The following is a 12,905-nucleotide window of genomic DNA, read 5'->3' as shown; positions in this document are numbered from 1 at the left end:
TTGGGCCATAATTTTCTGGGAAAATAATAGACCAAATTTTGCTGTGGCAGGGCATTAGTTAGATTGCCCTCACATGTTTAGGTGTTTCAAATTTTTGCATGGCAAGTTGTAGGAAGTATGAGCTATTAACAGTGCAGCAAGGGAAATAGGATATCTAGGACCTGAGTAAATGGGGCAAGCAACTGTGTATCTCCTTAAACAATCAGATTGAAAGTTTGAGAAATCAACAGTGGAATGACAGAGAAGGAAGTGTAAAATGGAGTGTGTGAATTCAATGTCAAACTAGATAGAAGAAGAGAAATAAAGAGAGGGAAGGAAAGTCTGAGTTAAGAGAGAAAAAAAGATACAGAAAGGAAACGTAACAATCTTTTTTAAAATTTTAACTTTGAAATTTTTTTAGAATCTCCAACCACAATTAATACCTGAAGTAATGAGACTCCACACTTTTAATCATACATTTTCAGTGCCAGAGAAGTTGATTGGCAGTAATTAACAGTTATCGCATCACTAAAAGGGTACCAGCGCTTGTAATCATAAGATCATAAGATCATAAGAACTAGGAGCAGGAGTAGGCCGTCCGGCCCCTCGAGCCTGCTCCGCCATTCAATAAGATCATGGCTGATCTTTTCGTGGACTCAGATCCACTTACCCGCGCTCCCACAGTATCCCTTAATTCCTTTATTGTTCAAAAAGATATCTACCTTAGCTTTAAAGACGTTTACTGAAGAAGCGTCAACTACTTCACTGGGCAAGGAATTCCATAGATTAACAACCCTCTGGGTGAAGAAGTTCCTTCTTAATTCAGTCCTAAATCTGCTCCCTCTAATCTTGAGGCTAAGCCCTCTTGTCCTAGCTTCACCTGCCAGTGGAAACATCCTCTCTACTTGTATCTTATCTATTCCCTTCATGATTTTATATGTTTCTATAAGATCCCCCCTCATTCTTCTGAACTCCAATGAATGTAATCCCAATCTACTCAGTCTCTCCTCATAGGCCAACCCCCTCAACTCCGGAATCAACCTAGTGAACCTCCTCTGCACCCTCTCCAGTGCCAGTATATCCTTTCTCAAGTGAGGAGACCAAAACTGCACACAGTACTCCAGGTGCGGCCTCACCAGTACCTTATACAGCTGCAACATAACCTCTCTGCTTTTAAACTCAATCCCTTTAGCAATGAAGGACAAAATTCCATTTGCCTTCCCAATTACTTGCTGTACCTGCAGACCAACCTTCTGCGATTCATGCACAAGGACACCTAGGTCCCTCTGCATAGCAGCATGCTGCAACTTTTTGCCATTCAAGTAATAATCCTTTTTCCTGTTACTCCTACCGAAATGAATGACTTCACATTTATTAACATTGTATTCCATCTGCCAGACCTTTGCCCACTCACTCAATGTATCTATGTTCCTCTGCAAAGTTTCACAGTCATCTGCACATTTTGCTCTGCCACTCATCTTAGTGTCATCTGCAAACTTTGACACCCTACATGTGGTCCCGAACTCCAAATCATCTATATAAATTGTAAATAATTGCGGTCCCAACACCGATCCCTGAGGCACACCACTAGTGACTGATTGCCAACCAGAATAGCACTCATTTATCCCCACTCTCTGCTTCCTGTTTGTCAACCAATCCTCTATCCATGCTAATACTTTACCACTGACGCCATGCATCCTTAGCTTATGCAGCAGCCTCTTGTGCGGCACCTTGTCAAAGGCCTTTTGGAAATCTAGGTACACTACATCCACTGGGTCCCCATTGTCCACCTTGCTCGTAATGTCATCATAGAATTCCAAAAGATTTGTCAAGCATGTCCTGCCCTTCATGAACCCATGCTGCGTCTGCCCAACGGGACAATTTCTATCGAGATGCCCTGCTATTTCTTCCTTGATGATAGACTCAAGCATCTTCCCCACTACAGAGGTTAAGCTAATCGGTCTATAATTCCCCATCTTTTGTCTACCTCCCTTTTTAAACAGTGGCGTCACATCTGCTGTTTTCCAATCTGCTGGGACTACTCCAGAGTCCAGCGAATTTTGGAAAATTACCGTCAGTGCACCTGCTATTTCTCCCGCTATCTCTTTTAGAACCCTGGATTGCATTCCATCAGGGCCAGGAGACTTATCAATCCTTAGCTCCATTAGCTTGCCCAACACTACCTCTTCCGTAATAATGATTGTTCCCAGGTCCTCACCTACGTTTGTCTCTTTGTCAATTACTGGCATGTTATTAATGTCCTCCACTGAGAAGACCGATACAAAATACCTGTTCAATGCCTCGGCCATTTCATCATATCCCATAACTAATTTCCCCTTCTCATCTTCTAAAGGACCAATGTTTACTTTAGCCACTCTTTTTCGTTTTATATATTTATAGAAACTTTTGCTATCTGTCTTTATATTCTGTGCTAGCTTTTTCTCATGTTCCATCTTACTTTTCTTTATGGCTCTTTTTGTAGCTTTCTGCTGACCTTTAAAGTTTTCCCAATCTTCTAGTTTCATGCTGCTTTTGGCCACTTTGTATGCCTTCTTTTTCAATTTGATAGCCTCCCTTATTTCCTTAGACACCCATGGCAGATTACCCCTTTTCTTCCAGTCCTTCCTTTTCACTGGAATATGCTTTTGCTGAGCACTTTGAAAAATTGCTTTGAAAGTCCTCCACTGCTCGTCAACTGTCCCACCGTAAAATCTTTGTTTCCAGTCCACTTTAGCCAAGTCCTCCCTCATTCTATTGTAGTCCCCCTTGTTCAAGCACAGGACTCTGGTATTGGATTTTATCTTCACACTCTCCATCTGTATTCTAAATTCAACCATACTGTGATCACTCCTTCCAAGAGGATCCCTAACCATGAGGTCATTAATTATTCCTGTCTCATTACACAGTACTAGATCTAGGATAGCTTGCTCCCTCGTCGGTTCCATTACATACTGTTCAAGAAAACTATCACGGATACACTCAACGAATTCCTCCTCAAGGCTACCCTGACTGAGCTGGTTCGACCAATCTACATGTAGATTAAAATCCCCCATGATAATTGCCGTACCATTTTTACAGGCATTAGTTATTTCTTTGTTTATTGCCCGCCCCAATGTGATGTTATTATTTGGTGGCCTATAGACTACGCCTATCAATGACTTTTTCTTCTTAGAGTTTCTAATTTTCACCCAAATGGATTCAACCTCATTCTCCATAGAACCTATATCATCTCTCAGCAGCGCCCTGATGTCATCCTTGAGTATCAGAGCTACACCACCTCCCTTACCTTCCTGTCTGTCCTTCCGAATAGTCTGGTACCCCTGGATATTTAACTCCCAGTCGTGACCAACCTGTAACCATGTCTCCATAATGGCTACCAAATCATATTTATTCGCGATGATTTGTGCTGTTAACTCATCAACCTTGTTACGAATGCTACGAGCATTCAGGTAAAGTGCCTTTATGCTAGCTTTCTTACCCTCATGATTCCCAACATCTCTAATAATAACTCATGAGTTATCCTTCCTTTCTGCTTCTTTCATCGTCTGCCTTGAACCTAAACCCTCCTGCACACATGTTAGCCTGCTGCTTACCTTTTTATTTATCATCATACTCCCTGTAGTTTTCCCTTTCCCTTCCCCCCGAGTCACTAGTTTAAAGTCCTAGAGACCACCCTATTTATCCGTTTCGCTAGAACACTTGTTCCAGATCGGTACAGATCCCCCCGGTTCCAAAACTGATGCCAATGCCCCATGAAATGGAACCCCTCTTTCCCACACCACTCCCTTAGCCACGTGTTTACTTCCCTAATATTCTTATCCCTAAGCCAATTTGCACGTGGCTCGGGCAGTAATCCGGAGATTATGACCCTCGAGGACCTGTTCCTTAATTTCGCTCCTAGTGCTTTATAATCCCCAAACAGGTCCTCCATCCTAGCCTTGCCTATGTTGTTAGTCCCAACGTGGACCACAACAACTGGATCCTCCCCCTCCCACTCCAATATCCTTTCAAGCCGGTCAGAGATGTCCTGCACCGGGCAGGCAACACACCATGCGGGACTCCCGATCCGGCTTGCAAAGGATACTATCTATCCCCCTAATTATAGAATCCCCTATAACTACCACTTGTCTTTTTGCTCCCCCCTCTTGAATGGCCTTCTGCACCATGGTGCCATGGTTAGTTGGCTCATCCTCCCCGCTGCCCTTTTCCTCATCCACACAGGGAGCAAGTATCTCGTACCTGTTGGGTAAGGTCAAAGGCTGAGGCTCCTCCATTCCTGAACTCAGGATCTCCCTACCTGCCTCACTTGTAATCACACCCTGTTGTCCCTGATCACTAACTGAATTTGAATTACTTAATCTACCAGGTGTGACTGCCTCCTGAAACAAAACGTCCAGGTAACTCTCCCCCTCCCAGATGTGCCGCAGTGTTTGAAGCTCAGATTCCAGATCATCAACTCTGAGCCGGAGCTCTTCCAGCAACCAACACTTGCTGCAGATGTGGTCCCTGCCGCTCACATTGGGGACAGCCAGCTCCCACATCATACAACTACAGCACATCACCTGCCCAGCCATCTCTACTTAGTTAATTACTTTATTACTTTATATAAATTTATGAGTTAAATACTTTCTGATACTTCTCTCCTATGGTCTTTTTCAAATAACCAATAGATAAATCAAAAAAAGTAGGAAGTAAAAAAAAGAAAGTAAATTTTTAACCAATCACACGATACAGAAGAAATAAAAAAAGCTTACCTTATCACACACCAGAGTCCTTTTTTTTTGGTTAGAGGAGGAGGGCGGGTGGGAGACACTACATGTGTGTCTCGGGTTCAGCCACTGCCCAAACATATAAGTTTTTACTTACCCAGAAGTCCCCTGTTCTACCGAAACAAACGGTAATCTACTTTAGGCTGAAACTGACTTCCCAGCTGTTCTCTCGCTCCCACAGCCTCTGCTTCCGAAAAAGCTGCTGGCAAGACTTAATTTTCTGTGGTGACTTTATTTCATATCTACTGTGCAAATACAGCAATTTCACACCATTCAATGCTTTTCAATGGTGAGGCTGACAGCTAATGGCAAATCGGCGCAACTCGGACAGCGTCTTTTAGATATTGTCAGTTAATCGCGCATCTGCCCCTTGCCTGATGTTGCAACAGCATTTACACTTAAATACTGATGAACATTATTAACTCACTATTATTTTGACAATGAAATCTGGGCCAATGGCACATTAATGGTGCTTGCCATTATTAATTTGTAAAATATCCAGCAACTTTTAGTTTAAGCGATTCACCACGAGTTCCAATTCTCCACAAATTGCTGGGCCATTTGCATCTCTCCACCATTAGCCTCACCGAAGCTGATAAAGTTACCTACTTACCGTGAAGGTCACCATTGAAGTTAATGGCAATCATAAAATTGCTGGATTTACAACATTAATGCAAATTATTCCTGCTGCAGCCACTTAAGACTGATAATTCATGTTCTAAGAACCGTGTCAGTGGCATGATTTATGGTTCTCACTGTACTATCTTGTCAATGTGCAATTAGTATTGAATTTTTTAAAAATTCTTTCATGGGATGTGGGCGTCGCAGGCCAGGCCAGCATTTATTGCCCATCCCTAATTGCCCTTGAACTGAGTGGCTTTCGAGGCCATTTCGAGGGCATGTAAGAGTCAACCACATTGCTGTGGATCTGGAGTCACATGTAGGCCAGACCAGGTAAGGACAGCAGATTTCCTTCCCTAAAGGACGTTAGTGGTCCAGATGGGTTTTTACAATAATCGACAATGGTTTCATGGCCATCATTAGACTAGCTTTTTAAATTCCAGATTTATTAATTGAATTCAAATTCCACCTTCTGCTGTGGTGGGATTCGAACCCTTGTCCCCTGAGCAATACCTGGGTCTCTGGGTTACTAGTCCAGTGACAATACCGGTATGCCACTGCCTCCCCAATGAGGAAAGCAGACACTGGGTCAAATTAACAGGAGTTTATTTACAGGGTCTCCTTAATAGGGTGTCTACATGAACACTGAGCAGTACAAGGAACAGATGCGTGACATTACATCCTGTGATGATACTTAAGGTCTATATTCATAATCTACCCAGCAACAGCTTTAGTACAATATACTACATCTCCCCCAAATCTCTGACTTCATTCATCAGGTTTATAACGCTGTGGGGTTCTCACGACTCTGCCATAGCGCAGTCTTCTTTCACTTATTTGGGATATTGAGTCTTTCAGTTCTTCTTCCTCACTTTCCTGTGTGTGAGTAGAACTATCAGATAACTCATGTTCTCTGTCTTCACTGTCGTTTAGGCCATATATTCTGGCCAACTTTCTTGGCAGAACTGACTTACTTTTTCACAGACATCGTCCTCTTTCTGTAAGTGTAACCTTTGAGCAGTTGCTGGCAAATCTTCAGTTATAGCTAACGGAAAGACTTGCACTTCCTACAAGAATGAGACATCTCCCAGTTCAGGTAGATCACTTGATACTCTCGGCAATGTGTCAGTTGCCACCTGATGCTTCCCTAGGACATATTCAGTTGTTGTGTCATATCTTCTAAGTCGTAGCCGAAATCTCTGTACCCTTGGGGGTAATTTTGCTAGCTCCTTTGAGTTGAGCAATGTCACTAGTGGCTTGTGGTCAGTTTCGATCTTGACCTTGAGACCCAGTACATAGTCTGAAAATTTCTCACATGCCCATGTTGCTGCTCATGCTTCCTGCTCAATCACAGCATACCTTCATTTTATCTCTGACAGCGAATGAGAAGCAAAGTACACCAGCCTGCATTATCCACCATTTGAACAAGGAATAGGACTGCACCTAATCCTGTTGACAATGCATCTGCTGCAATAATGGCCATCAGTTCCGGATCATAATGCGCCAAAACCTCTGGTGAAGTCAACATTTCTTTAATCTTCTCAAAAGAATCTTTCTGGCCAGCTCTCCAGCATTGCTGTCCTTTAGCAGTTGTCGTAAAGGCTGTTTAATAATTGCTAGATTTGGTAGAAATTTCCCTACCTGGTTAATCATATCAATAAATACTGTAGTTCTGTTATATTCCCTGGGTCTGAGAAATCTTTTATTGCCTTCGTCTTCTGTGGATCTATCGTGATTCCAGATTCATCAATTATGTGGCCAAGGAACTTCACTGTTAACTGTGAGAATACGCACTTTTCATTTAATGTGAGACCAGCCTCTTGTAATCTGTGTAATACAACTCTGATCCTTATGTTGTGTTCTTCTTGGTTTGCTCCATGAATCAGAACATCATCCATGTGGCAGATGATTCCCTCCATGTCTTTGAGGATTGTTGACATTGTCCGTTGGAATATCTCGGATGCCGACGCAATACCGAATGGCAATCTGTTGAAGCAGAATCTGCTGAAGGGTGTGATAAAGTGGTTAACAATTTAGATTCCTCATCTAAAGGCAACTGCCTGAACCCTCTAATTGTGTCCAACTTTGTGAATATGGAGCTTTTTCCCAATTTGACAAGGCTGTCATCGACTGATGCCATCGAGTAATTTCCCTCTGTACCACTTTATTGAGTTGGATAAGGTCCACGCAAAGCCGAATAGATCCTGTTTGGTTTCCTCACTGGGACCATCCCAGAGCACCACCTAGTGGGTTTTGTCACTGCGGAGATAACTCCTTGGTTTGGCATGGCATCAATTCCTTCTTCACCTTTTCTAGGAGCGGGAGCGGTGTGAATAAGCATATCAGCTGTGTCTCCTTATTGAAGGTAATATGGTCCTCCATTTTTAATTTCTTTAAGCCCGCGGATAGTTTGGGGAATTCTGCTGTAAAATCACTAGCTGTTTCTCCTGTCCCTTGATCTCTTCCACCCTGCATAACAGCTTTAAGGCTCGGCAGGCATTTTTAATAAGGAGAGAATAGGCTTGGTTCCTAATGATATATAGGGTTTCTAGGATCATGTTGTTTCTGTATGTTAAGGTTGTCTGTATTTCTCCCAGAACCTCAAACTTGATCCTTCCTGGCCTGTATAATTTTTTGTTAGTTTTCCTAAGCCTTTCTTTTCTCAGCCAGTGTGTTTTATCAGGCAGGATAGAAACTGCTGCTTCTGGATCTAATTTAAAAGTAGTTTTATTTTCTGCCACTAGAACTTTTGCTTCCCATCAGTCTTCATTTTTTCTCTGTACTTCTCCAAAGAAGGGAATGGTAATTGTTTGACCCTCCTTTATCTTCTTTATCTTTTTACCTATCTGCAGTATTTGTTTTCTGCTGCGACAGACCTGCTGAAAGTGCCCTCTACACTTGCACGGGAAATATTCAGCTTCCCGAGCTGACCAATTTTCCTGCTGATGCTGCTCCTGGCCATACTTACTGCAATTCCGAGCTGCTGTCTGTAGGTGTCTTTCCTGCCCCCTGGGCTTTCTGGCACCATTGCTCTCTTTTCGCAACGGACCTAACCGATTCCAGAATTTTCGAGGCTTGACTCCAACGATCCCCCCTGAACTCGGAGCCAATTACGCTTTTGTATTTATACCTGCCTGCTCAATAAAATGTTTTTTTTCAAAGCCAGATCTTCTTTCGACTGAAGCTGGTCTGACAGTTCTTCGTCTATAACCCTGACCACTATTCTGTCCCAAATCAGTTCCTCTCACAGACTATCATCATCGCAATCATAGAAACATAGAAAATAGGAGCAGGAGTAGGCCATTCGGCCCTTCGGGCCTGCTCTGCCATTCAGAAGAGATCATGGCTGATCATCTAATTCAGTACCCTATTCCCGCTTTCTCCCCATATCCCTTGATCCCTTTCGCATTAAGAAATATACTTATCTCCTTCTTGAATATATTTAATGACTTGGCCTCCACTGCCTTCTTCAGTAGAGAATTCCACAGGTTCACCACCCTCTGAGTGAAGAAATTTCTCCTCATCTCAGTTCTAAATGGCATACCCCATATCCTGAGACTGTGACCCCTGGTTCTGGACTCCTCAGCCATCGGGAACATCCTCCCTGCATCTAGCCTGTCTATTCCTGTTAGAATTTTATAGGTTTCTATGAGATCCCCTCTCATTCTTCTAAACTCTAGCGAATATAGGCCTAGTCGACCCAATCTCTCCTCATACAGCCATCCCAGGAATCAGCCTAGTAAATCTTCTTTGCGCTCCCTCCTTGGCAAGAACATCCTTCCTCAGATAAGGAGACCAAAACTGCACACAATACTCCAGATGTGGGGCTGAATTTTACGCCGCCCCAGCAGGTCGGATGGTGGCCTGGGGGGCAGTGTAAAATTGAGCGGGAGGCTCCGTGAGGCCGACCCACCCCATTCCCACCTCCGGTCAACTTTACGGCGGTTGGTCGGCGGGGGAGGGAGAAAGGCCCGCCCGCCCAAGGCCAATCAAGTGTTACATTTGCCACCCTCCAATCTGTAGGAACTGCTCCAGAGTCTATAGAATTTTGGAAGATGACCACCAATGCATCCACTATTTCTAGGGCCACTTCCTTTAGTACTCTGGGTTGGAGATTATCAGGCCCCGGGGATTTATCAGCCTTTAACCCATTAATTTCCCTCGCACTATTTTTTTACTAATACTGATTTCCTTCAGTTCCTCCCTCTCATTAGACCCTTGGTTCCCTAACATTTCTGGGAGGTTATTTCTGTCCTCCTTTGTGAAGACAGAACTAGAATATGTGTTTAATTGTTCTGCCATTTCTTTGTTCCCATTATAATTTCCTCCGTTTCTGACTGTAAGGGACCTATATTTGTCTTCACTAATCTTTTTCTCTTCACATATTTATAGAAGCTTTCACAGTCAGTTTTTATGTTCCCCGCAAGTTTACTCTCATACTCTATTTCCCCCCGCTTAATCAACCTCTTTGTCCTCCTTTGCTGAATTCTAAACTGCTCCCAATCCTCATTTTATATGCCTCTTCTTTGGATCTAATACTATCCCTAATTTCTTTTGTAAGCAACGGTTGAGCCACCTTTCCAGTTTTATTTTTGTGCCAGACAGGAATGAATAATTGTTGTAATTTATGCACACGTTCTTTAAATATTATCCATTGCCTATCCACCGTCCACCCTTTTAGTAAAGTTCCACAATCTATCATAGCCAACTTGCGCCTCATACCTTTGTAGTTTCCTTTATTTAGATTCAGGACCCTAGTTTCAGATTCAACTACTTCACTCTCCATCTTAATGAAGAATTCTATCGTGTTATGGTCACTCCTCCCCAAGGGACCCCGCACAACAAGATTGTTAATTAATCCTTTCTCATTGCGTAATACCCAGTCTAGGAAAGCCTCTTCTCTAGTTGGTATCTCAACGTATTGGTCTAAAAAACCATCATGTACACACTCCAGGAAATCCTCCTCCACAGTATGATTGCTAATTTGGTTTGACCAATCTATATGTAGATTAAAGTCACCCATGATTACAGTTGTACCCTGATTGCATGCATTTCTAATTTCCTGTTTAATGCCATCCCTTACATCGCCACTACTGTTTGGGGGCCTATAGACAGCCCCCACCAATGTTTTCTGCTCCTTGGTGTTTCTGAGCTCCACCCATACAGATTCCACATCATGATTTTCCGAACCAATATCCTTCCTACTATTGCACTGATTTCCTTTACTAACAATGCTACCCCACCTTCGTTCCCTTTTTGCCTGTCCTTCCTAAATATTGAATACCCCTGGATATTCAATTCTCATCCTTGGACACCCTGCAGCCATGTCTCCGTAATCGCAACTATATCATAACCATTTATATCTATTGCGTTGTTAATTCATCTACCTTATTGCGAATGCTCCGCGCATTAAGACTCAATGCCTTTAGACTTATCTTTTTAACATTGTTAGTCATCTTAGCTTTATTTTGCGCTATGGCCCCATTTGTTTCTCGTCCTTGTTTTCTCTGCCTTCCACTTTTGTTTCTTACCTTTCTGACTTTCATTTCTCTCCTTGTTTCCCTCTCCTCTGTCTCCCTGCTCAGATTCACATCCCCTGCCATTCTAGTTTAAACTCTCCCTGACAGCACTAGCAAACACCCACCACCCCGAGGAAATTGCCCTCTGTCCTGCCCAGATGCAACCCGTCCAGCTTCTACTGGTCCCACCTTCCCCAGAACCGGTCCCGACGTCTCAGGAATCTGAATCCCTCCCCCCTACACAATTTCTCTCGCCATGTATTCATCTGATATATCCTGCTATTTCTGCTCTCGTTAGCACATGGTACTGGTAGTAATCCTGAGATTACTACCTTTGAGGTCCTACTTTTTAGTTTACATCCTAACTCCCTATATTCAGCTTGTAGGACCTTATCCCTTTTTTACCTATGTCGTTGGTACCAATATGTAGCATGACAACTAGCGGCTCACCCTCTCCCCTCAGAATCCCCTGCAGCCACTCAGAGACATCCTTGACCCTAGCACCAGGGAAGCAACATACCATCTTGGAGTCTCTTTTGCGGCCACAGAAACGCCTGTCTGGTCCCCTTATGATTGAATCCCCTATCACTATAGCCCTGCCACTCTTCTTCCTCTCGTCCTCTGCAGCAGAACCACTCATGGTGCCATGAACTTGATTCTTGCTGCTTTCCCCTGAGTCATCTCCCCCAACAGTATCCAAAGCTGGGTAGATTATGTATATACATCATACAGATATACATCTGTTACTACTTTAAACAGATCATTAATAAACAAATCGATACTTTCATCGACTTTCTGAGTGTAATTGTTGAACTTAGCTGGTTCAACGTTTACATTTTTCCTGATCTGAAACCAACCTTCTAATGATTTAATCACCTCGCCATATGGGACTTCTTTGTCGTTGATCCCCAGGGTAGTCAGAAGGTCATCCACATGCACTCCCATGGCGCAAAGCAAAACACTGACCTGTTCTTTGTCCGATAGTGCTGCTAAACCTAACGCGGAATGGTACTTGGCGAATCTTTAAATCCATTGCGGCCAAGCTTCAGCCTTGTTGGGCCCCACCACTTGCTCAAAGCTTTCTGGTAATTAAACTGATTTTTCCACGTTGCTTCGAAGTCTTCAATCTCTTCTGTTTTCTTATGCTGGAAAAGTTGGTTTTACCGCTGCCACCATGTACAATCTTGTCAATTTGCTCTTAGCATTGAATGAGGAAAGCAGACTCTGGGTCAAATTAACAGGAGTTTATTTACAGGTGTTTTCTTCTAGGGCATCTACATGAATACTGACTAGGACAAGGTACAGACTTGTGACATCATATCTTTGATGATGCTTAAGTTCTATATACATAATCTCCCCAGCAACAGCTTATGTACATTATACTACACTCACATGACACTCAGCCTTGGGGGCTCATTAAGGGACGAGTGAAGCTGTGGCGTCTCACTGCAGTAGATACTGAATTGTTCTCAGAGGCTTCTTTTTTAAAATCTTTTTTTAACTTTATTGGCAGTATTTTGTGCCAATCTTGTCATCCACACTCCTGCTTGTGTCAGAAGGCAATAAAATGCAGGATGTAAAGCTGCTTCAACACGTAGAAATGCAAATTATATGTTTTACAGAAATGACGTTTTGAGATACGGTATAGGGGTAATTCGAGACATGACATGCAGTAAATGTGAGCATAAGAACGTAAGAAATAGATAAGAAGTATGTCATTTGGCATTTCGAGCCTGATCTGCCATTTAGCATGTTCATGGCCTATCTTCTTTCTCAACTCCACCTTCCTGCATTATCCCAATGTCCTTTAATTCATTCATATCCAAAAATCTATCAACCTTTGTCTTTAATATACTCAATGACTGAGCATGCACAGCCCTCTGAGGTGGAGAATTCCAAAGATTCACAATCCTTTGAGTGAAGAAATTTCTCCTTAACTCAGTCCTAAATAGGACTTATTCTAAGACTATGACCCAAAAATGTGACTTTGGACCTATGGTTCCCAAAGCTTTCCACC

At 42.9% G+C, this 12,905-nt stretch overlaps 1 protein-coding gene across 1 annotated transcript in view; it reads left to right on the top strand.

Moving 5' to 3' along the window:
• Positions 1–12,905, top strand: part of LOC137380882 (GTP-binding protein Rit2-like) — a 392,887-nt gene that overhangs the window by 233,681 nt on the left and 146,301 nt on the right. The gene's annotated exons all lie outside the window — the stretch shown is intronic.

This window comes from Heterodontus francisci, chromosome 1 (assembly GCF_036365525.1).
Source record: "Heterodontus francisci isolate sHetFra1 chromosome 1, sHetFra1.hap1, whole genome shotgun sequence".
NCBI classification, from domain to species: domain Eukaryota; kingdom Metazoa; phylum Chordata; class Chondrichthyes; order Heterodontiformes; family Heterodontidae; genus Heterodontus; species Heterodontus francisci.
The sequence above is the reverse complement of the archived record's forward strand: the minus strand, read 5'-3'. Positions and strand labels throughout refer to the sequence as shown.